Source organism: Nelumbo nucifera, chromosome 4, assembly GCF_055504915.1.
Source record: "Nelumbo nucifera cultivar China Antique chromosome 4, China Antique-T2T, whole genome shotgun sequence".
In the NCBI taxonomy this organism is placed as follows: domain Eukaryota; kingdom Viridiplantae; phylum Streptophyta; class Magnoliopsida; order Proteales; family Nelumbonaceae; genus Nelumbo; species Nelumbo nucifera.
In genome coordinates, this window is record NC_142652.1 from 46,699,521 (window position 1) to 46,721,946 (window position 22,426).

At 40.2% G+C, this 22,426-nt stretch overlaps 1 protein-coding gene across 5 annotated transcripts in view; it reads left to right on the plus strand.

Annotated features, from left to right (window-relative positions):
• LOC104589404 (uncharacterized) overlaps positions 1 to 22,426 on the plus strand; it is an 84,339-nt gene that overhangs the window by 38,149 nt on the left and 23,764 nt on the right. The gene's annotated exons all lie outside the window — the stretch shown is intronic.

Consider the following 22,426-nt stretch of genomic DNA (forward strand, 5'->3'; position numbering starts at 1 on the left):
TCCAATTTTGTTTCACTTACTCACCTCTCCGCCTCCCATTGCAAGTTCATCTCTTTGTTATCCTTCGTAGTTGTTCCTAAGGATGTCCAGGAAGCCCTTACCTCTCCAGAGTGGTGCCGTGCTTTGGAAGAAGAGCTCTATGCTCTCCATCATAATCACACTTGGGACCTCATCGCTCTTCTTTCTGGGAAGCAGGCTGTCAGTTGTAAGGGGTGTATACCGTTAAGTACTTGCCAGATTGTCGTGTTGAGCGCCTGGAGTGCGGTTGGTTGCAAAAGGGTACTCCCAAACCTATGGCATTGACTACATAGAGACATTATCCCCGATTGCTAAGATAGGGTCAGTTCATGTTGTCATCTCCCTTGCAGCTATGTATGATTGGCCTCTACATCAGCTAGATATCAAAAGTGCCTTTTTGCATGGTGAATTGCTCGAGGAGGTCTACATGGAGCAACAACCAGGGTTTATTGCTCAGGGGGAGGAGGGTAAGGTATGTAGACTGAAGAAGGCTATATATGGACTTAAACAGTCCCCTCGAGCATGGTTTGGTAGGTTCAGTGAGGTGGTCAAGAAGTTTGGTATGAAATAGTGCCAAGTTGATCACTCTGTCTTCAGTCATGACTATTTCTGTTCATGGGCCGAGCCGGGCCGGGCTTTGACTCTTTATTAATAGAAAAATGTTAGGCCTGAGCTCGAGCCTGGCCCGACCAACGGGCCTACAACTTGGGCCCGAGCCCGGCCATGATAAAAAGCCCGAAGCCCGAGTTCGAGCCCAAAGCCCGACCTAATAAAAGAAATTCAAAATTTTCCCTATTCAAATAGACGTTATCTATTTAAATTCAGATGTTTTTTCCCCTATTTAAATGAACAATGGGCCTACAAGTGAATGAACAACCTTCTCAAATCAAAAAATTTATTCAAATGGACATCACATAGGGTTTTATTTAGGTTTAACTATAGGTCGGGTCGGGTCGGGCTATTTTGGCAAAGCCCGAGCCCGGCTCGAATTTTATGTGGGCTGGGCTTTTTTGCCCGAGGTTAAGCCCGTGGGCCAAAAAGCTTGTTCAAGCCCTTCCGGGGTTCGGGCCCATGAACAGGTCTATTCATGACTCTCCGACAAGCAAAATACTACTGGTGGTGTATGTAGATGATATCTTTGTGACTGGGAATGATAAAATGGGCATTGACAGATTGAAGGCATTCCTACAGGAACACTTTCAGACAAAGTACCTTGGCAAATTGAAATACTTTTTGGGCATAGAGGTAGCAAGATCTAAGCATTGCATTAATTTGTGTCAGAGGAAATATGTGCTTGATTTACTGGAAGAAACAGGTTTGTTGGGTACTAAACAGACTGAGACACCTATGGAAACAAATACGAGGATGAACAATGATATAGGTGAAGTATTTGAAGACCTTGGCAGATACCGACTTGTAGGCAAACTAAACTACCTAACCATTACTCGGCCAGATATTTCATTTGCGGTTAGTGTGGTGAGTCGGTTCATGTAGAAACATTTGGTCCCACATTGGAATGAGTAGAAGATCAAGACTGTAATCAGTCTTGAATCCTAATAGGTTTTAGGTTTGCAAAACAGAAGAAAAGTGAGAGAAAGGAGAGAGAATAGAAGAGAAACAAGAGAACACAAGTTGTTGAAAGGAAGGACAAATTCTTACTGATCTGCTGCCGCCACTCTCTTAATATTTATAGGTTATGTTTAGTACATAATGGAAAGGACACATCTGCCCTTGGTACTTACATAATAAATAAAGTAAATAAAAGTTGAATTAACAAACTGACTCAAACTGACACTACTATAACTGAAACAAATAACTACACTGCTGTCCTACAAACACAGTGGGGACCGCTGCAGTGGGACCCACATCAGTGTTCTCTACACTCCCCCTCAAGTTGGGAGTAGATATCTATCATGCCCAACTTGGATAGGTCTGTCTCTAACTTCTTCCTCGGTACAGCCTTGGTGAGGATATCCGCGAGCTGCATATTAGATGTGATGTATGGAAGACACACTTCTTGTGATGTGACCCTTTCTCGCACAAAATGTCGATCAACTTCGATATGTTTCGTTCTGTCATGCTGCACTGGGTTGTGGGCTATATTAATAGCTGCCTGATTATCACAATACAACATTAATGGCTTTTGATAGTCAATACCCAACTCTTCAAGTAGTGACCTTAGCCATAAGATTTCAGCCACTCCATTAGCCATTGACCTGTATTCCGCTTCAGCACTGGAGCGGGAAACAACACTCTGCTTCTTACTCCTTCAAGAGACAAGGTTACCTCCCACCAGGGCACAATATCCCGAGGTAGACCTTCTGTCATCAACACTTCCAGCCCAATCGGCATCTGTATAGACTTCCACCCTCATGTGATTATTGTTCTTTAGCAATATACCTCTACCCGGGCATCTTTTCAAGTATGCTAATATTCTCTCTGCCGCAAGAAGATGAGAAGTTCTAGTGGAGTGCATGTACTGGCTAACAACACTAACTGCATAGCTGATATCCGGCCGAGTGAGGCAGAGATATAGAAGCTTTCCAACCAACTGTTGGAACATAACTTTGTCTTCAAGAGGCTCCCCACCCTCTGTACTAATCTTGTGGTTTTGTTCGATGGGTGTATCAGCCGCCTTAACACCCAACTTTCCAGTTTCTGCCAACAGATGTAGAACATATTTTCTCTGAGAGATAAAAATCCCCTGCTTGGATCTAGCAAATTCAATACCCAAAAAGTACCGTAGTGCACCAAGATCTTTCACCTCAAACTCTTGATGAAGAGCTGTTTGAGGGACTCAATCTCATGACTGTCATTTCCTGTCACCACAATATCATCAACATATACTGCTAGTAGTGTCAGAGAGGACTCCACCCTCTTGATGAATAGTGTATGATCTGACTGGGCCTGTACATAACCAAACTTTCGAAGGCCTAATCTGAACCTATCAAACCAGGCTCTAGGTGACTGCTTCAAACCATACAATGCCTTGTTCAGTCGGCAAACCTTCTTACCTGTCTCTGTATCATAGAATCCAGGAGGCAACTGCATGTAAACCTCTTCTTGTAAGTCTCAATTCAGAAAGGCATTTTTAACATCCATCTGAAACAGGGGCCAAGAATGATTTGCTGCAAGGGATAACAAAACTCGAATGGTGGTCATCTTGTCTACTGGGGCAAAGGTCTCCAAGTAGTCTATACCATAAGTCTGAGTGAACCCCTTTGCAACCAGCCAGGCTTTGTACCTTTCAATAGAGCCATCAACATTATGCTTCACAGTGAACACCCATCTGCATCCCACCGGTTTCTTTCCTTTTGGTGTGTCAATCAGTGCCCAAGTATTATTCTTCAACAGGGCATCCATTTCGATTTGCATTGCATCTTTCCATTCTGGAACTGATAAGGCTTCTTGCACTGTTGTTGGAATAGGGACATCGGCAATGGAAGTGAGATATGACCGGTAAGATGGTGACAGACGTTCATAGGATAAGAACTGTGAGATGCTGTGAGCTGTAGAAGTGGTGCAATGTCGTTTCCCTTTGCGAATGGCAATAGGGGGATCAAGGTCATCCACAGGAGGGGAAGTGGCAACAGTGAGAGGTATCTCAGTAGGCTCTGGATCTGGAGCCGCAGAAGGAACTGGAGCTGGCCGGGACTGCCGAAGACTAGGATCAACTTGCCTGCATCGCCTGTGATAGGCTCTCAACTCTGGCTCCCTCTGACCACCCTCACCACTACAACCTTCATTACCCAGTGGAATAGGTAAAGGAACAACCCCACTTCTACCAGCCCCACTTCTACTCTCACTGCTCTCCCCCTGAGGAAAGAAACTCAAAACAGCCCCACTCTCACTGCTCTCCCTCTGAGGAGAAACCCTAGGATAATAGGGTGTCTCCTCAAAGAAGATGACATCCATGGAGACAAACCGTTTCCCTGAAACCGGATCATAGCAGCAATAACCCTTTTGAGTTTGTGCATAACCAAGGAAAATGCATTTGGAGGCCTTAGGTTCAAACTTGGAATGATGAGGCCCGAGAAGTTGAACGAAACAGGTACAACCAATGGTTTTAAGGGGAACAATGAACAACTCATCGTCTGGGTATAGAAGGGAAAAGGGGGTTCTCATATCAAGGACCCGGGAAGGAACTTGATTGATGAGATAAACTGCCGTGAGGATAGCATCACCCCAGAAGCGAATAGGTACATTGGAGGTAAACATAATGCTTCTAGCCACCTCCAAGATATGCCTATTCTTCCTTTCGGCAATGCCGTTCTGCTGTGGTGTATAAGGGCAAGTGCTCTGGTGAATAACTCCCTGGCTAAGAAGGTAGGAGGTCAATGGCTGAGCAAAGTATTCCTTTGCATTATCAGATCTAAGGACTTTGATTTTGGTTCCAAACTGGGTGAGAACCATCTGATGGAAGTTTTGGTCAGAGCAGGAACCTCATCCCGAGAACGCATAAGATAGACCCAAGAAAACCGGGTATGGTCATCAACAAACAGTAGAAAATATCTGTACCCATCCATAGAAGAGATATGATATGGCCCCCAAACATCAGTATGCACAATATCAAAAGTGGAATTACTCTTTTTATTACTTAAAGAATAAGAGGTTCTACAATGTTTGGCAATCTCACAACTCTCACACCTCAACTTTGATACTCAACAGACTCAAATAAAGCAGGAAACAGACTTTTCAAAGACTTAAAAGACAAATGACCTAATCGGTTATGCCAAAGCATAGCTGAACTTACAGATTGGGAAACAAAAGACTTCTTATCCATTGACTCCTCCCGACGAGAACTCTCTCCAAGCATATAGATCCCGTTCGTCTCACGGCCAGTCCCAATCACCTTCCTCGTCTCCAAATCCTGAAAAACACATCGGTCAGGGAAAAAGGTTACTAAACAGTTCATGTGTTTGGTTATACTACTAACTGAAAGCAGGTTAGTATCAAACTTGGGAACATGCAAGACAGAAGATAAAGAGATAGTATCCGATAGCTTGATGTCCCACTTGCCCAAAATGGGAACAAGAGAGCCATCAACAATGGATACTCTATCTCGGCCAGAGGACAAGTGATAAGAAGTGAACAAAGATGGCAAGCTAGTCATATGGTCAGATGCACCTGAATCTATTACCCAGCAGTGATCAATATTACCTGGAGCTGAAGCATGGTAAGCTGAGGCTCGAGTACCTGAATGTGCAAATGCAGATGTGGCAGGAGCTGATGGTGACTGAGATGGCTGAGCTGAACTCCCAACTTCCTTTTCCAACTGTATGAGGGCAGCTCGAACAGCAGCTAAAGTCTCTAGGGATGTGCCTAATGAGGATGTTGAATCAGTGTTCATTGTCATATGAGCATTACCCTTCTTATTTCTTAGTTTTGCTGGGACCAAGTGAGGATGTAGCTTCCAACAAGTATCTTTTGTGTGCTTGGGTTTCTTGCAATGTTCACATACCAGATCCCGTTTATCTTCCTTCTTCCGGTCCCTTTCTGAGTCACCCCCCTGGCTTAGGTTTAATAGCTGTCAAGGCTGGGAAAGAGGGCTGAGGCTGCATCATGACTTTCCTCCTGGTCTCTTCACTATGCACCGGGGAGTATGCTTGAGAAAGGGTCACACTATCTCTTGTCAATATCTGTTGTCGCACAATGTCATATTCTGAATTCAAACCAGCCAGAAACTCAAATTCCTTATTCGTCTCGACTTGCTTTCTGTGAGTCTGTGCATCTTTGGGACTCTCCCACTCAAGGGTCTCTAGATGGTCAATCTCATGCCACAAGGATTTCAAGGTAGAGAAGTAGACAAAAACTGGCTTCTCTCCTTGTTTAAGGCTGTTCACCTCACACTTCAGTTCATAGGCTCTGGCAACATTAAGGGGTTGGGAATAGGTTTGTTTCACAACATCCCATATCTCTTTGGCTGTCTTTGCCCACAAGTAATTTCGACTGATATGTGGCTGCATAGAATTACACAACCATGCCATAACCAAATAGTTCTCTTGAACCCACTTGGTGTATGTTGGGTCCTCCTTGGAAGGTTCTTTCACATCTCCCAAGAGGTAACCCAGTTTTCCCCTTCCTCCAATAGCCATCATGGCTGATTGAGCCCACTCCAAATAATTTGACCCATCAAATCTCATAGTTGTAATTTGAAACCCGGTTTCAGATACACTACCATAACTGTGGTTTCCAAAACTACTTTCTCCCTGACCCTTAAACTCCATCTTTGGTCAAGACTCAGTGGCTACAAACTGTTAGAGCCATTATACCAGAAAACAGAGTCAAATAAGCAAGTCTGAAATCTGATCCGAAACCAACACAAATCTGATCTGATCCGATTTGAAACCAACCCAAATCTGATCTGAAATCAATCGCCTATCACAGTATATGCAAGAAATCAACTCAAATCTGATCTGAAATCAATCGGCATGCAGAGTACCAGGCAGCCTATCAATCTGAGATGTTATTTTCTGAAATCACTACTGTGGGGCCCACTGCTGCGAGAGCAAAATTAGGGTTTCAACTATAGGTCTGAAGTAAGTGCTCAGCTGCACTCTCCAAGCAGTCCGCACAAGTGGGACTTGTCGTAGGGCAATATGAAACCCTAAAAACTAATCACCTTTGAAGAGGGGGGTTCGGCCCAACAGTCAAACCCTAGAAACAAACTTAAACACAGTTCGGCAAGCCAAACCCTAGAACAAACTTGAACACAGTTCGGCCCTTCTTTCTAGATAGGTTCAACCTATCTCGATTGATTGCAGTCTCTGAAACTCTGTAAAAAAAAAAACTTGTGTACTTCGGTTTACTGTCTTCTAGGGTTACTTGAACCCTAACCTTCGCTGCCTCTTCCTGATTACCAACTCTCTGCAAGCCGCGGCAAGTCTTCAACTGCTGCGAACCTCTCCTGGTAATCTCCAAGATTCAGCCACCGAAAAACTTCTTCAAAGCTTCCAGCCCTAGCTAGTCCTCGTGTGGTCGGCTGGACTAGACACACATGAGAAGCCCTAGATAGGCTCTGATACCAAGTAGAAGATCAAGACTGTAATCAGTCTTGAATCCTAATAGGTTTTAGGTTTGCAAAACAGAAGAAAAGTGAGAGTAAGGAGAGAGAATAGAAGAGAAACAAGAGAACACAAGTTGTTGAAAGGAGGGACAGATTCTTATTGATCTGTCGCCGCCACTCTCTTAATATTTATAGGTTATGTTTAGTACATAATGGAAAGGACACATCTGCCCTTGGCACTTACATAATAAATAAAGTAAATAAAAGCTGAAATAAATAACAACTGAATTAACAAACTGACACTACTATAACTGAAACAAATAACTACACTGCTGTCCTACGAACAAAGTGGGGACCACTGTAGTGGGACCCACATCAGTGTTCTCTACAGAATGCAGTGCTAAGGATTGTGAGGTATTTGAAAGGAGCTCCTGGCCGTGGTTTGCTGTACAAAAGTGGCGGAAAACTGGAAGTAGAAGGATACACCGATGCTGATTGGGTAGGTTCTATGTCTGATAGACGGTCTACCACAGGCTATTGCACCTTTCTGGGGGGTAACTTGGTAACGTGGAAAAGTAAGAAGCAAACAGTTGTGGCAAGAAGCAGTGCAGAAGTAGAATATAGGGCTATGGCACAGACTGCTTGTGAATTAGTGTGGCTAAGGAACCTTGTACAGGAGATATGATATGACATCAGTACTCCAATGAAGCTCTATTGTGACAATCAGGCAGTGGTTCATATCTCTTTGAATCCGATATTTCATGAAAGAACCAAGCACATCGAAGTTGACTGTCATTTTGTGAGAGAGAAGGTGCTGAATGGAGTGATAGAGACTGCATATGTTACTACGGGAAACCAGTGGGCAGACTTGTTTACAAAAGGTTCGAGTCGGGGGAGAGTGGACTACATATGTAACAAACTGGGATTATATGATATATACTCACCAGCTTGAGGGGGAGTGTTAGTGAAGGGGTATTTCGGTCTTTGTACCTGTTGAGAATGCTGATGTGTACTATTATGTTAGTTCGAGTGCCTCTTACTTAAATAAGGGCACTTATGCCTTCTCTAATTATATTAATAATATAATAACAGGTTTGGCCGAAACTAGGGTTGACTTTTCCCTAATTCGAACCAGACCTTTTCTCTTCTTCTTCCTCTTTCTTCCTTCTTCTTTCCTCTCTTCCTTCTTGCTGTTTACTTTACTTTTCAGCTAACAAACGAAGCAGACTTCTAGGGCAGGCCGAACTTCAACAACTTTCAAGTTAATGAAATTTTATTTTTACCATAAAAAGGACCATTACTAACACAACCCCTCAGGTTAGGGAGTATATATCATATAACCCAGCTTGCTTGTGATAAAAATCCATCCTTGCCTTGCATGCCTTAGTGAATAGGTTAGCCAATTGATGTCTGACTTGACATAAGGAGTATCCACTTTACCACCTTGAACTTTCTCACTATTGTAATTCTAGTAGTAAGTGTCATAGGGGCATTTCTTTCTGTCCTTATGATGTGCCATACTAATGCCCTAATATAAAAAAGAACTGAGTTTCAGCAGCCTAGCTTTTTGAAGCCACTTTCTCTCTTTTTCTTCTTCTGTCTTCTTCCCTTCTCTTCTTGTTTCTACTTGGATCATATGGTATCGGAACATTTTTTTGCTTGGGGATCACACAAAAGGAAGTTTGGAGTGCAAGAAATCTTTCTTCCACGTGTTTGTAGATTGTTGGATCCTTCTACCGCCAAATATGACTCTTGCATGCCTGTTGTGATTGCATTTGGCTATTGCTGAATGTGTGTTTAGTATTTCTGATTGTTGCTTGAAGACTGTGTGACCATTGTTCGCAAAGTTGAAGGCTGTGGCTGAATCGACTAGGTGTTTTAGGGTTTCCCTTGATAGTTTCTTTTTGTAGTTGAAAGAATTTATTGTTCACTTTAATTTTTTTTTTGTGGATGTTTGTGCTTCTGTAACAGTTACAACCAAGTTCTTTTGTGTTTTTGGAGTGTTTTCTTCTTTGAAAGTGAAGAATATCTGTAGAAGTTATCAACTATGGCTATTGAAGACTTGGCCACTTCTAGGATTTCTTCTTCATAGCCTATGCTGAATGGTTGGGTGGACAGGTTGAAATTTTCCCATTACTCTTGTTCATTCGAATTACATAGAATGGTCCAAGGGTATCACGTTGGTTATCATTGCTAGGGAAAACTGGTTTCATCAATGGTGAGGTTAAAGAACCTAAGTATGGAATTGCGATGAGTGCTCTTAAGGGGAATGGTCCTAATAAAAAAGTACTTATTGCATATGGAAAGAAGTCTCATGTGCAATGAATGCTCCTGGGTGCGGGGCAGATGAATGCTCTTCTCATTTGTGTGTTTGAGCTTGTGTCTTTATATATTTTATATATGGATGTGTCCTTTAAGTGTGAGTTTTTCTAGCTTTCTTCTCCTCTGGGTGAGTAGAATAGAGGAGAAGAAGATTCTACCGGTCCAATTTCCTTTTTTCACAAATCCTGCTCCTTTTAATGTTTTGTTTTGTTTTTTTTTTTTGTGAAACTGCTGTCCGGAAGAGCATTGTTTTAAAACATAGAGGCGCGACACGAGGCATTCCACTACCTAGAGGCATGAGGTGTTGTTCAGAACATAAGAGGCATAAGCCTCCTTAAGAGGAGGGGGACGGGGGATGAGGAGGGAGGAGGAAGAAGATGAAGAAAAATCTCATTTTTCTTTATTTTTAATAAAAATATTTTATATTATGAAAAAATGAAGATGCAAAGCACTAGTTGAAAGGGGGTCTTGTTGTACTCGGGGCGTACGCCTCCCATGCCTTTTAAAACAATTGGGATAAAAGGATGTGGAGCAACCGAGCAACATGAACTGTGCAGTCAACATCATTAGATTATTTATAGGCAGATCCCTCTTAGCTAGGTGCCTTTGTTCCCATTGATATCCCTAATTGTATTTCAATTGATGATTATGTTGATGATGTTGACATTCCTTTTGCAAAAAGAAAGGGTGTCGGGTCATGCCCTACTAAATATCCTAATGGTCATTACATATTCTATGAAAATCTAACCTTCCTTTTCTTCTTTGCTATGTACAATGTTTCTATTCCTTGAATTGTTGCAGAAGCTTGGTCACTTCTTAAATGGTCAAACACAATTAAGGAAGAAATTAGTGCTATTCATAAAAATGGTATTTTGGAGTTGGTAGATCTTCTTGAAGGTAATGGTGTTAGATAGTTTTGCCCTTAGCTCTAATCAGATTGATGTATCTTTTGACATTTATTGTAAATGAATAAAGTACATAATTGATTTATGTCATTGTGGTTTCTGTGTAATACCCTTAAACTGGACACTTATGAGACTCGTGTAGGGTGGATTGTCTCGGCTACCAGGGTGAGACCTGAGGTACATGTAGTATGGGTTTTTCTTGAAACCGTAAACCGGACCAAAATTCTAGTATTGCCCTGGACCTTTGAGATAGATGGGCAAAACTGGAATGTTAAACTGCAGATAAGATAAGGGAATATCCTTATCATTGAAAGAGTCCAAATCCAAATAAAGGCAATTGGTTGCAAATGGATCTATAAGAGGAAGAAGGGCCCTGATGGTAAAGTTGAGACCTATAAAGCTCGTCTTGTGGCGAAAGGGTACACTCAGAAAGAGTGAATTGATTATGAGGAAACCTTTTCTCCTGTGGGCATGTTTAAATCTATTATGATTCTGCTAGCTATAGTAGCATACCATGATTACGAGATTTGGCAAATGGATGTCAAAACCGGGTTCCTGAATAGAGATCTTATTGAAGATATCTATATGCAGCAACCGCAAGGTTTCATAGCTGCAGTTCAGGAACACATGGTATGTAAATTCAACCAATCCATATATGGGCTTAAGCAAGCTTTAGGAGTTGGAACATCCGGTTTGACTCTACCGTCAAACAGTTTGACTTTGAGCAAAATCCGGATGAGCCCTGTGTTTACATGAAGACCAGTGGGGATAAGGTTACGTTCTTGGTTCTGTATGTAGATGACATTCTACTCATAGGGAGTGATGTAAGAATGTTAACTACGGTGAAAGTGTGGCTTTCACAACAATTCTATTGCAAATTCCACAACCGAGGTTGAATACATTGCCGCAAGTGAAGCTGCTAAGGAAGCTGTTTGGATGAAGTTCATTTAAGAATTAGGAGTAGTTCCTTTTAGCACATCACCCATTCCATTGTTGTGTGACAACACTGGATCCATTGCTCAGGATAAAGAGCCATGAGCCCACTCGAAGTCGAAGCACATCGAGAGGAAGTACCATGTACTGCGGGACATAGTTGGAAGAGGGGACGTCCTGATTCAGAAGGTAGCATCATCGGAAAATGTAGTAGACCCATTGACTAAGCCACTGGCACGAAAAGTATTTGAGAAACACGTGGAAAGTATGGGACTCCGTTTTGTATCCGATTGGACCCAAGTGCAAGTGGGAGCTGTTAGACAGTTATGCCCTTAGCTCTAATCGGATTGATGTATCTTTTGACATTTATTGTAAATGAATATTAATTCATGTCATTGTGGTGTGTTTTTGTGTTATATCCTTAAACTGGACACTTATGAGACTTGTGTTAGTTTAGAATCTTCACAACCGTTGGATGGATCTGGGGAGATTTATCCTGCCAAGGCTGACACTAATGTACCGCCAAGTTGGTTGGGGTGACTTGTCTCAGCTACCAGGGTTAGACTTGTGGTATATGTAGTGTGGGTTTTTTTGAAACCTGAACCAGACCAAAATTCTAGTATTGCCCTGGACCTTGGAGATAGATGGGCAAAACTGGAATGTTACACCCGACCCCTAGACTCGATTATGGTACTGCACTATGTGTTGGATTGGGCTTTCTTTGATATGCCAATCAGTGAGATCCTTAGAGGGGGTCAAAACCTGGGTATGTTGGGATAGACTGAGAATTCAAGTGGGTGATCATAGTAACAGGATCAACCCCTTTGTCAAACAAAGTGAATGATTGGGGAATGTACTCTCTCTAATGGAAACTGTTGAAATTTGTTTTTGCAAAAATATATATGGAGATATACATATATATATATATGTATGTATTATGGTTTCAAAATGTTTGTAAAAGGTTTTAATTCCCCGAATCCATGTGAGTAGAGATTGTAACACTGTTCCTTGCAGCCGAAGGAGAGGTCCTCTCTTGTCAGGCATTGTTTGATCATTATGGGTTGAGAGGTTTAAGTGTAAGACCATTGAGGGTAATACCTGATGGGCTAATCTTGCATATGCCCACAGTGCATGGGTTTTCATAAGGTGGCTGGACCCAAGGACCATTTAGTGTAAATGTTGGGCCCATTAAGAGCCCATGGTAATGGACTCAGGGGTTCATTGTGTCTTACATTGAATTTGGCCAGACCTTGTAACAACGGCTGGGCTGAACCCATGTGACTGATGTGTAGATCATTGTTTGAGTCCCACGCCATACAAAGAGAGCCAACTGGGCAGCAGGTTAAGAGGTTAAGTGAGCACATAAACTTAATGGACCTAAAGCCCAATTTCGAAATGGGTTAATTAGACTAATTAAATAGGGGTGAATCTAGGTTTGGATCAGCAGATAAGGATAAGAGGATAAGTCTTATCCACTTAAAGAGTCGAGATCCAAATAAAGATTTGAATAAGGAAATTCCTAATTTGATTAGGATTAAGTTGATCTTAAACTGCATATACGATAAGGGATTATCCTTATTACTTAAAGAGTCCATATCCAAATAAAGATTTGGATCAGGAAACTCCTAATTAGATTAGGAGGTTGTCTCTTTAAGGCTATAAATAAGAGAGCAAGGCGGACATGCAAAAGACACCAGACAAGACACAACAAACTATAAAGTTCTTCCCTGTTCTTGCCGCCCCTACCCAATTCGATCTCCACTTGTGGGAGTGATCAAGAATTGTTCTTGATATTGTTTCTTGGCAGAAGAAGCAATTTGAAGTCGTGTTCACCAGCCCTCTACTCCATTCTTACTGAAGAATTCGGTTCTTGCTGAAGAGCCGTCCTGCTGATCCTGTTTCACCTCACACTGTGTCATTTTCAGTGGAAGCAGGTTTTGGTTTTCTCCTTGGGTGTGAACACCTCCATTGGGAGTTAATGCTACTCCATGTCAAGTATATCCTTCTCCTTTTTGGTTTCAGATCTGGTCTGGTTTGGTTCAAGATTGATCGTTGAAAATGCAGTTTTCTAAAATAGGGAAAGCGATTCCCAGATGGGAGAGAGAGATTTTTGAATTTTCGCCCAACCTCCTTGTAGGGTTCAGCCATCCATATGATGGATCTCTCATCCCTTTCAAATGGACCGTTTGGGTGTAAATGGATGTTTTTTTTAGTGAAGCACAAAGTAGATGGGATGATGGAAAGATATAATGTTAGATTGGTGGAAAAGGGGTACACATAGGTGTATGGAGTTGGTTATGTTAAGAGATTTGTTTTGGTGGCCAACATGAACTCCATCCGGATTCTTCTATCATTGGCTATTAATTTAGATTGGGATATTCATCAATTAGATATAAAAAATGCCTTCTAAAATGGTGACCTTCAAGAGGAAGTGTATATGCTTTAGCCTCCCATATTCCAAGCTAAAGGTAGTGAGCATTAGCTATGCAGTTTTTATGGGTTAAAGTAGTCACCCAAAGTCTAGTTCTCCACGTTTCATCTAGCCTTACAATGGATGGGATTCAAGAAATTCTAGTTAGAGCACACCCTTTTTGTTATGAGGGATCAAGGGAAAGTTGCAACTTTAATTGTTTATGTTGATGACATTGTTATCATTGGAAGCTAGGACTTTGAGATACAAATGTTGATGGATTTAGGCACATAGTTTGAACTAAAGGATCTAGGGCCCCTATATCATTGGAAGCTAGGACTTTGGAGCTTCTAAAACCTTCTCTTTTCTTCTCTCTTCTTCCCTTCTTCTCTTCTTGTTTTTACTTTGAGTATAATTTTATGGTGTTTTGATTATCACAATAAAGATGCTTTGGGGATGGATATGGTAATCATATGTCTTTTAGTCGATGCTTTGTCCACATTTCTCAAATAGTCGTTTTGATAATAAAATGAAAAAAAAGAAAAATTATAAAAAGAAGAGAGAAGAAATTACAATTGGATGTGATGATTACTGAATAGTTTGCATTTGTTCAAAGATAGTGTGGTTCATTGCCAAATACTCCACTTCTGCACTTGACTTGAGCAATGATGTTTTGTTTCTTACTCCTTTTAAGAGACAAGGTTCCTTCCAAGAAATATACAGTACCTCATTGTAGAGATCTAATCCAAAGGTGAACATTCCTACTTTGCATTAGAGAACACTTTTGAGATATCACATCACTTTGTAGATGGCTTCTAGACGAGGAGCTCTTGGAGAATACATAAATTCGCCGATGACACTAAATGCAAATGAAATGTTTGGCCTTGTAATAGATAAATATTTTAGTTTGCAACCAATCTCTTGTATTGACTTGGGTCATTATTCAACTCCTCTGATCAGAAACAACTTTATTATTGGGATCCATTTGAGTTGTGATGGGTTTGGATCCCAACATCCCTGCTTCTATCTATATTTGGTTGTGGCTGGATTAAATTTGAATTCTATTTGAGTACAGCCCTATCAGCACGGTTGTCAAGGCATTTAGGTTATTCTGAGTGACATTTAGGTGCCTAGGCGATAAAAGTTTTATAATATAAAGAATCAACTTTTCTCTAGTTCTTTAGTTTTATATCCCGTTCATCATGCATATTAATTGAAAAAAATAGCAATATTATATACAGCCTTGCAGATACAATATTATTACTTTTCACCACAATATTATTGTGATAGAACAAGAATTGGAAGAAATTGATGTCTTTCAATTGAGAAAATAGTACATTTATATACAACTTTGTAGATACTAAAAAGGAAGAAAATCATATAGCCTTGCAGATACAGAAGAGGAAGAAAATCATACAGCCTTGTAGATACTAAAATAGGAAGAAAATCAAAGAAAGAATAATTCCTATGATCAAGCTATTCCTAATTTGGCTAATACTACATATTTACAGCCTATAATTTCGTAACACTCCCCCTCAAGATGGAACATAGATGTCAATCATGCCCAGCTTGTTACAAATATAAGAAATCCGAGCTCCATTAAGAGCTTTTGTAAAGATATCTCCTAACTGCTCTCCAGTCTATCTCAATATGTTTAGTTCGTTCATGAAAAATTGGATTCGAAGCAATATGAATCGCAACTTGATTATCGCACCATAGATTCGCTGGAACTGAGACTTTAAGACCGACTTCAGTTAAGAGTTGAGAAACCCACATAACCTCACACGAAGCTTGTGCCATTGCTCTATACTCAGATTCTGCACTAGGTCATGACACCACATTTTGTTTCTTACTCTTCCACGAAACCAGATTACCACCAACAAAAACACAATAGCCAGTAGTGGACCTTCGATCAATCTTGAAACTTGCCCAGTCCGCATCAGAAAAAGACTCATAATTACTTTGATCATGATTCCGATACAGTATCCCCCGTCAAGGAGCTCCTTTCAAGTAACACAAGATTTGTTCTAAGGCTGCCCAATGATGTAGGATAGGACATAAATTGACTTACAATACTAACTGAGTAAGCAATGTCAGGACGAGTCACTGTGCGATAGTTCAACTTTCCAACTAATCTTCTATATCGTTTAGGACCATCAAAAGCATCTCCATCCTTTGTGAATTGTTGGTTAGGAAGCATTGGAGTACTGCATGGTTTGACTCCCAGTTTCCCAGTTTCTGTTAGTAGGTCCAAAACATACTTCCTCTGAGATAGGAAAATTCTCTCTCATAGTAGTATTACTTCATGAACTACTGAAACAGATGCTGTTGATTAAATTGGTCTTTTTTTCTGCTGTCATGTAATTTTTTTTGCCAGTAATGAGTCGGTTCTGTTCTGCATTTCAGGGAATTGAATTGTTGGTTAGGAAGCATTGGAGTACTGCATGGTTTGCCTCTTTTACTCCTTTCCACCTCAATCCCCAAGAAGTATTTTAGGTGCCCCAAATCTTTAGTATTGAATTGGCTCTGCAAGAATGATTTCAAGGATGAGATTCCCTTCGTGTCACTCCCAGTGATAACAATATCATCTACATATACAACAAGTAGAAAGATGCCAAATGTGGATTTCTTATAGAAAGCAGTATGGTTAGATTTGCACTTCCTCATCCCAAACCTCTCTACTGCCTTACTGAATTTTCCAAACCAAGCTCGAGGACTCTGTTTTAGTCTATACAACGATTTTTGAAGACGACAAACTTTCTCAGACTCCCCCTGAGTAACAAACCCAGGCGATTGCTCCATATAAACCTTCTCCTGAAGAACTCCATGTAGGAAAGCATTTTTAATATCAAGCTGGTAAAGGGGCCAATCATATGTAGTTTCCAGAGAAATAAATAATCGAACTAAAGTTAATTTTTCCACAGGGGAGAAAGTATTAGAATAGTCCACTCCATATGTCTGTGCATAGCCTTTGGCCACTAGACGATCCTTTAGGCGAGCCACTGATCCATCAGAATTAAATTTGATTGCAAAGACCCACTTGCATCCAACTGCTTTCTTACCAGCAGGTAAATCAATCAGATCCCAAGTACCATTCTCAGTCAAGGCATTCATTTCCTCAAGCATGGCATCATGCCACCCAGGATGGGATAAAGCTTGGTGAACAGATTTGGGAATCTCTACAGAATCAAGAGAGGCAACTAACAAACAAGAAGTAGAGGACAAACGATCATAGGTAACATAAGAGGAAATTGGATAAGTACAATGACGTTTACCTTTCCGAAGAGCAATAGGTAGATCAATATCACTGGGCATTGGATCCGATGACGAAGAAGAGACCGGTGCCAGACTTGTCACAGGAGGATTAGGTCGTCGAGAATAGACTTGAGTAATAGGTAGTTTTGGTTGAGAAGGTGGTTGTGGGGTTATTGGATGAACACTAGCATCTGGACCGGTGACATGATACACTAGTAGATCATCATCCTCTTATGGACACAGGTGTAGATGGAGCAGTAAAGAAATGAAGATGTTCATGGAATGTAACATCAGCTGACACAAGATACCTGTTCAAGAGAGGAGAAAAACACCTGTACCCTTTTTGGAGACAAGAGTATCCCAGGAAGACGCATTTTAATGACTTGGGGTCCAATTTGGAAACCTGTAGACGAACATCACGAACAAAATAAGAACATCCAAAGATACAGGGTTTAACAGGAAACACAGATTTATTAGGAAACAAAATCTTATAAGGGATTTGATCATTTAGAACAGTGGAAGGCATGCTATTAATCAAAAAACACGTTGTAGAAACAACATCAGTGCAAAACTGTTTAGGAACATGTATTTGAAATAAAAGAGCCCTGGCAGTTTCAAGAAGATGTCTATTTTTTCTCTCAGTGACTCCATTTTGAGATGGAGTATCAACACAAGATGATTGATGGAGAATTCCATTCTGAGCCATGTAAGTCTGGAAGGAATCAGAGAAATATTCTTTGGCATTATCATTTCGCAATGTTTGTACAGACACATCAAACTGAGTTTTTATTTCAGCACAAAAGGTTTTAAAATGTGAAAGCAACTCAGAACGAGATTTCATTAAATAAAGCCAAGTCATACGAGAAAAATCATCTACAAAGGTAACAAAATATCGAAATCCAGTCTCAGACATAATAGGACAAGGTCCCCAAACATCTAAATGTACTAACTCAAAAGCATGACTAGGCCTTCTATTAACGCGAGAAACAGACGATAGACGATGATGTTTTGCAAACTGACAAGACTCACAATCTAAAGAAGATACATCATGAAACTGAGGAGATAACTTCTTTAACAAAGGTAAAGATGGATGCCCCAACCGACAATGAGCTTCAAAAGGAGATAAAGTATTGGAACAAGCAATGGTCTGAGGTTCCTGGGTATCCAAAATGTACATACCTCCTGATTCTCGTCCTTTACCAATAATCCTCTTTGTCATAAGATCCTGAAATAGACAATGATTAGGAAAGAATGAGATACAACAGTTAAGAGTACAAGTGAGTTTGCTAACAGATACCAAATTAAAAGAAAATTTTGGTAAACTCAATACGGATGACAAAGAAACTGTTGGTATGGGATTGATAGTGTCAGAACCAAGGACAGAAGAAATAGAATCATCTGTTAAGGTGATTGAAGAAGGAAAAGTGTGTGATTGGAAAGTGGAAAAGAGACTAGGATTACGTGTCATATGATCTGTTGCACTAGAATCAATGACCCACTGAGAGGAAGAAGAAAGAAGACATGTATTGGTTTTACCTGACTCAGCAAGGGCTGTGATGGACTGAGAGGAGTTCTTTAATGCCTCTTGATACTGGGTAAATTTCGCATACTCATCTGTAGAAATTGTAATGGTCTGATCTGACGATGGATGAGTAGCATCGTAGTTACAACATGAGCTGAGTGAGACCCAGAAGACTTCTGGTTTTTCTTTAGCAATTTCTGGCAAGTCCTTTTAGTGTCCTGGTTCATGACAATAGTAGCAAACTACTCCCCCTGTGGCCTGAGTTCCAGCATTCCGACCACTATTACTGCCACCTCTGCTACTATTCTGAGAACAAGACCGACCACTATTCTGACTGACAAGTGCACTAGGTTATTGTATAGGTGAGGTATGGGAACCAATATCTGTACGAAGGACCCTAGTAAAGACCTCTTTTAAAGAGGTAATCTCAACATTAGATTGAATATGTGACTTAGCACCATCAAATTGAGGATTAAGGCCAGCCAGAAAACTCATAATAGCCATCTGTTCACGTTGAGTCTGCTGAACTTTGATATCAATACTGAAAGGTAACAAGGCGTTCAATTCCTCATAAGTGCGTTTGAAATTCATGAAATAGGTCTGAAGAGACTGATCCTGTTGTTTAGCCCGATAAAATGTCTTGCAAACATAAAAAATACGGGAAATATTTTCTTTACTAGAGAACAGAAAAGCCAAATATTCCATTAGTTCTTTTACAAACTCACAGTGAGAGACATGACCGTCGTACTCATTCTCAATAGAATTGCGAATTTGCAAAAACAATTGAGCGTCAATCCTTAGCCATTCAGTGCGAGTCTCATTAGTAGGAGGGTCCTTAGTCAGATGGTTGTCCTTAGAGATACTCCTTAATTACAAATGATCAGTCTTACTCCAGTCTAAATAATTAGTTCCGTTTAGTTTTTGTTCAGTGATTTTAGACAGAATGGGGATAACACTAGGCATAGCCAAGTTCTTTTGTTCAACCGCCATCATAAACACAGGAAAATAAACTTTTAACAACCAGCAAAGCCAATAAAACACACTTAAACAAAATCGGCAGCAAATGCAACACCCAAACAACAAGAAACCACAACTGGCGGCACTGAAATATCAACTGTATAAAAAGAACAGAGAAGAAAGACTTTTCTGATGGGCAAACAAACACCACAGGAGTAACATCGAGGCTGAGGCGATCGTCGGAAAAGAGACTGGTGAAGGTGGGTAGGCCGATCTGGGGACTCCTCTTCCTTTGGTAGGGGCGGTGAGATGCAAATGTCACTCAGAATGGGTGACCTAGAGATCACAGCTGCTGCTCACTTGGCCAACGTAAAGAATTCAAAGCTGCTCACTTGGGTAGCAGATGGAAGAAAACCAGGAATTAGTTTCAGATTGGAATTGGTGTCTCCAGCTCTGATACCATGTGATAGAACAAGAATTGGAAGAAATTGATGTCTTTCAATTGAGAAAATAGTACATATATATACAGCCTTGTAGATACTAAAAAGGAAGAAAAGAAAATCATACAGCCTTGCAGATACAAAAAAGGAAGAAAATCATACAGCCTTGTAGATACTAAAATAGGAAGAAAATCAAAGAAAGAATAATTCCTATAATCAAGCTATTCTTAATTGGGCTAATACTACATATTTACAGCCTATAATTTTGTAACAATTATCAACATATGCAATAAGAATAGTAACCAACTTTCCATTCTTCATGAACAAAGGGTGATTTTGATTGGGATTTCTCAAAACTAACTCTTTGTAATGCTTTTATAACTTGTCAAACCATGCACATGGTGATTGTTCCAAGGAATGTGCCTTGGGAAACTTTCTAAGATCTATATCTTCCCAAGGTGTTGAAGGTGCCTTATCCCACTATTTTTTCCAAAAAAATGCCTTTTGGCCTAAAATGGTGGGAAGATATAAAAAAATGAAACTAGAATTAAAAAATATATGTTATAGAAGAATATAATTATATATTTTGAATTTGTGCATATAATCAATATTATTATGTATATATCATATAATTGTGCATATAATATAATATAATATATATGTTATATTATGTTACATGATAATATAATATAAAATAAAAAATGTTATAGCATAATATGATTATATATTTTGAACTTCAAACTCTGTCTTGAACCCAGGTGAACTTCTGATTGTGAACCTCTCCTTTTTCCTGGTTGATGCCTAGTCTGGTTCCCTAAAGATAGTTTCATGCCATACAATGCATTCCTAAGTTTACAAACCGTATCATCTTGCTTCTCGAGATAAAACCCCGGTAGCAACATTATATACAACTCATTTACATCACCATTCAGGAATGCATTTTTCACATCAAATTGCCATAATGGCCAATTAAAATGAGCAACCAATGAAGCTAGAATGTGTATAGATGGCATCTTTGCAACTGGAGAAAAGTTTCTCCATAATCAACTCCATAAGTTTGTGTGAAACCCTTTGCTACCAACCTGGCCTTATACCTTTCAATACTTCCATCTGACCTATACTTCACTATGAAAACCCACTTACAACCAACAGGTGTCTTCCCTCTATGTAAATCAACCACCTCCCATGTCTCATCTTGAACAAAGCATCGATTTCACCTTGCATAGCTTCTCTCCACGTAGGCATTTTCATAGCCTTGGTTACAGACTTGGGAATAGGAATAGAAGAAATAGAGGCCACAAGAGAGACATATCTAGGGTACAACTGATCATAAGAAATATAAGAGGCTACACTACGTGTAGCAGAAGAAGATGAAACTTGTCTTTTTCCTTTCTAAGAGCTATAGGCAGGTCAAGGTCATAAATAGTAGCAGCAGGGACATTAGAAATAGGGAGAACAGTAGCACCTAGAGAATCAAAACTAAGAGTTTTCTGAAGAGGCTAAGGCACAACAGGAGTGTCGCTAGAGCCTTTGTTCTCAAAGGAGACTTGAAGTGGGTATTCTTAACCTTTTTCTCTCATACATCTGTAGCTATCTCTCTAGAATAGCTTCAAGAACAGGAACAGGAAATGGTATTTCAAGTTCTCTTAGATTATTCTCACCTTCCCTCTCGCCCTGGGTATAATAGGGTGTGGACTCAAAAAAGGTGACATCCACAGAGACATACCTCTTCCTTGTTATAGGATCATAACAATAGTATCGTTTTTGATTTTGTGCCTATCCCAAGAAAATACTTTTAATTGCCTTGGGATCAAATTTCGACTTGAGAGGACCAAGAATATGGACAAAGCAAGTGCACTCAAAAACATGTAAGGAAGTAACAAGGAGCTCATGACTGGAATGCAAAAGTCTAAAGGAAGTTTTAAAACCCAAAACCTGGAAAGGAACTTTGTTGATGCGATACACAACCGTATGGATTGCATCATCCCAATAAAAAATGGGTACACAAGAACTAAACATATTAGTCTGGGACACTTCTAGTATATGTCGATTATTTCTCTCTACCACCCCATTCTGTTGAGTATACACAAGAACTCTGATGAACAATACCATGATCCAACAACAATTATCCAAATAGGAGGTAAGATTCTTCTCAAAGTATTCCTTAGCATTATTAGATTGGAATACCTTGGTGTGTCTATAGAATTGTGTAATAACCGTTTGGTTAAATTGTTTAACCAAAGCAGGAACCTCATCATGGGGTTTCTTAAGATAAACCCATGAATAGAGGGAGAAGTCATCAACAAAATAATAAGAAGTATTTATATCCACCCAAGCGAGGAATATAATATGGTCACCACACATCACAATGAAGAACAGGTTGACAGGAACCTTTAGAACTTCAAGAAATAGAGATTAGAATCTGCCAACCTCTCAGTCTTCTCCTAATAAGAAAACCCGGTCTAGTCAATTGACTCTAAGGTCACTAATAGACCCAAGAAAAATCAGTGGGTAGCAACACTAACTTCTCCAAAAGTCACCAAACCAGGCACCAACTAAACTATCGATCCAGCCCAAAAACTATCTTATGCCGTCAGGTGGACTAAGATTGCATGAGAGAATGAAAAACAATAATCAAGACTTGTCTCCGATACCAAG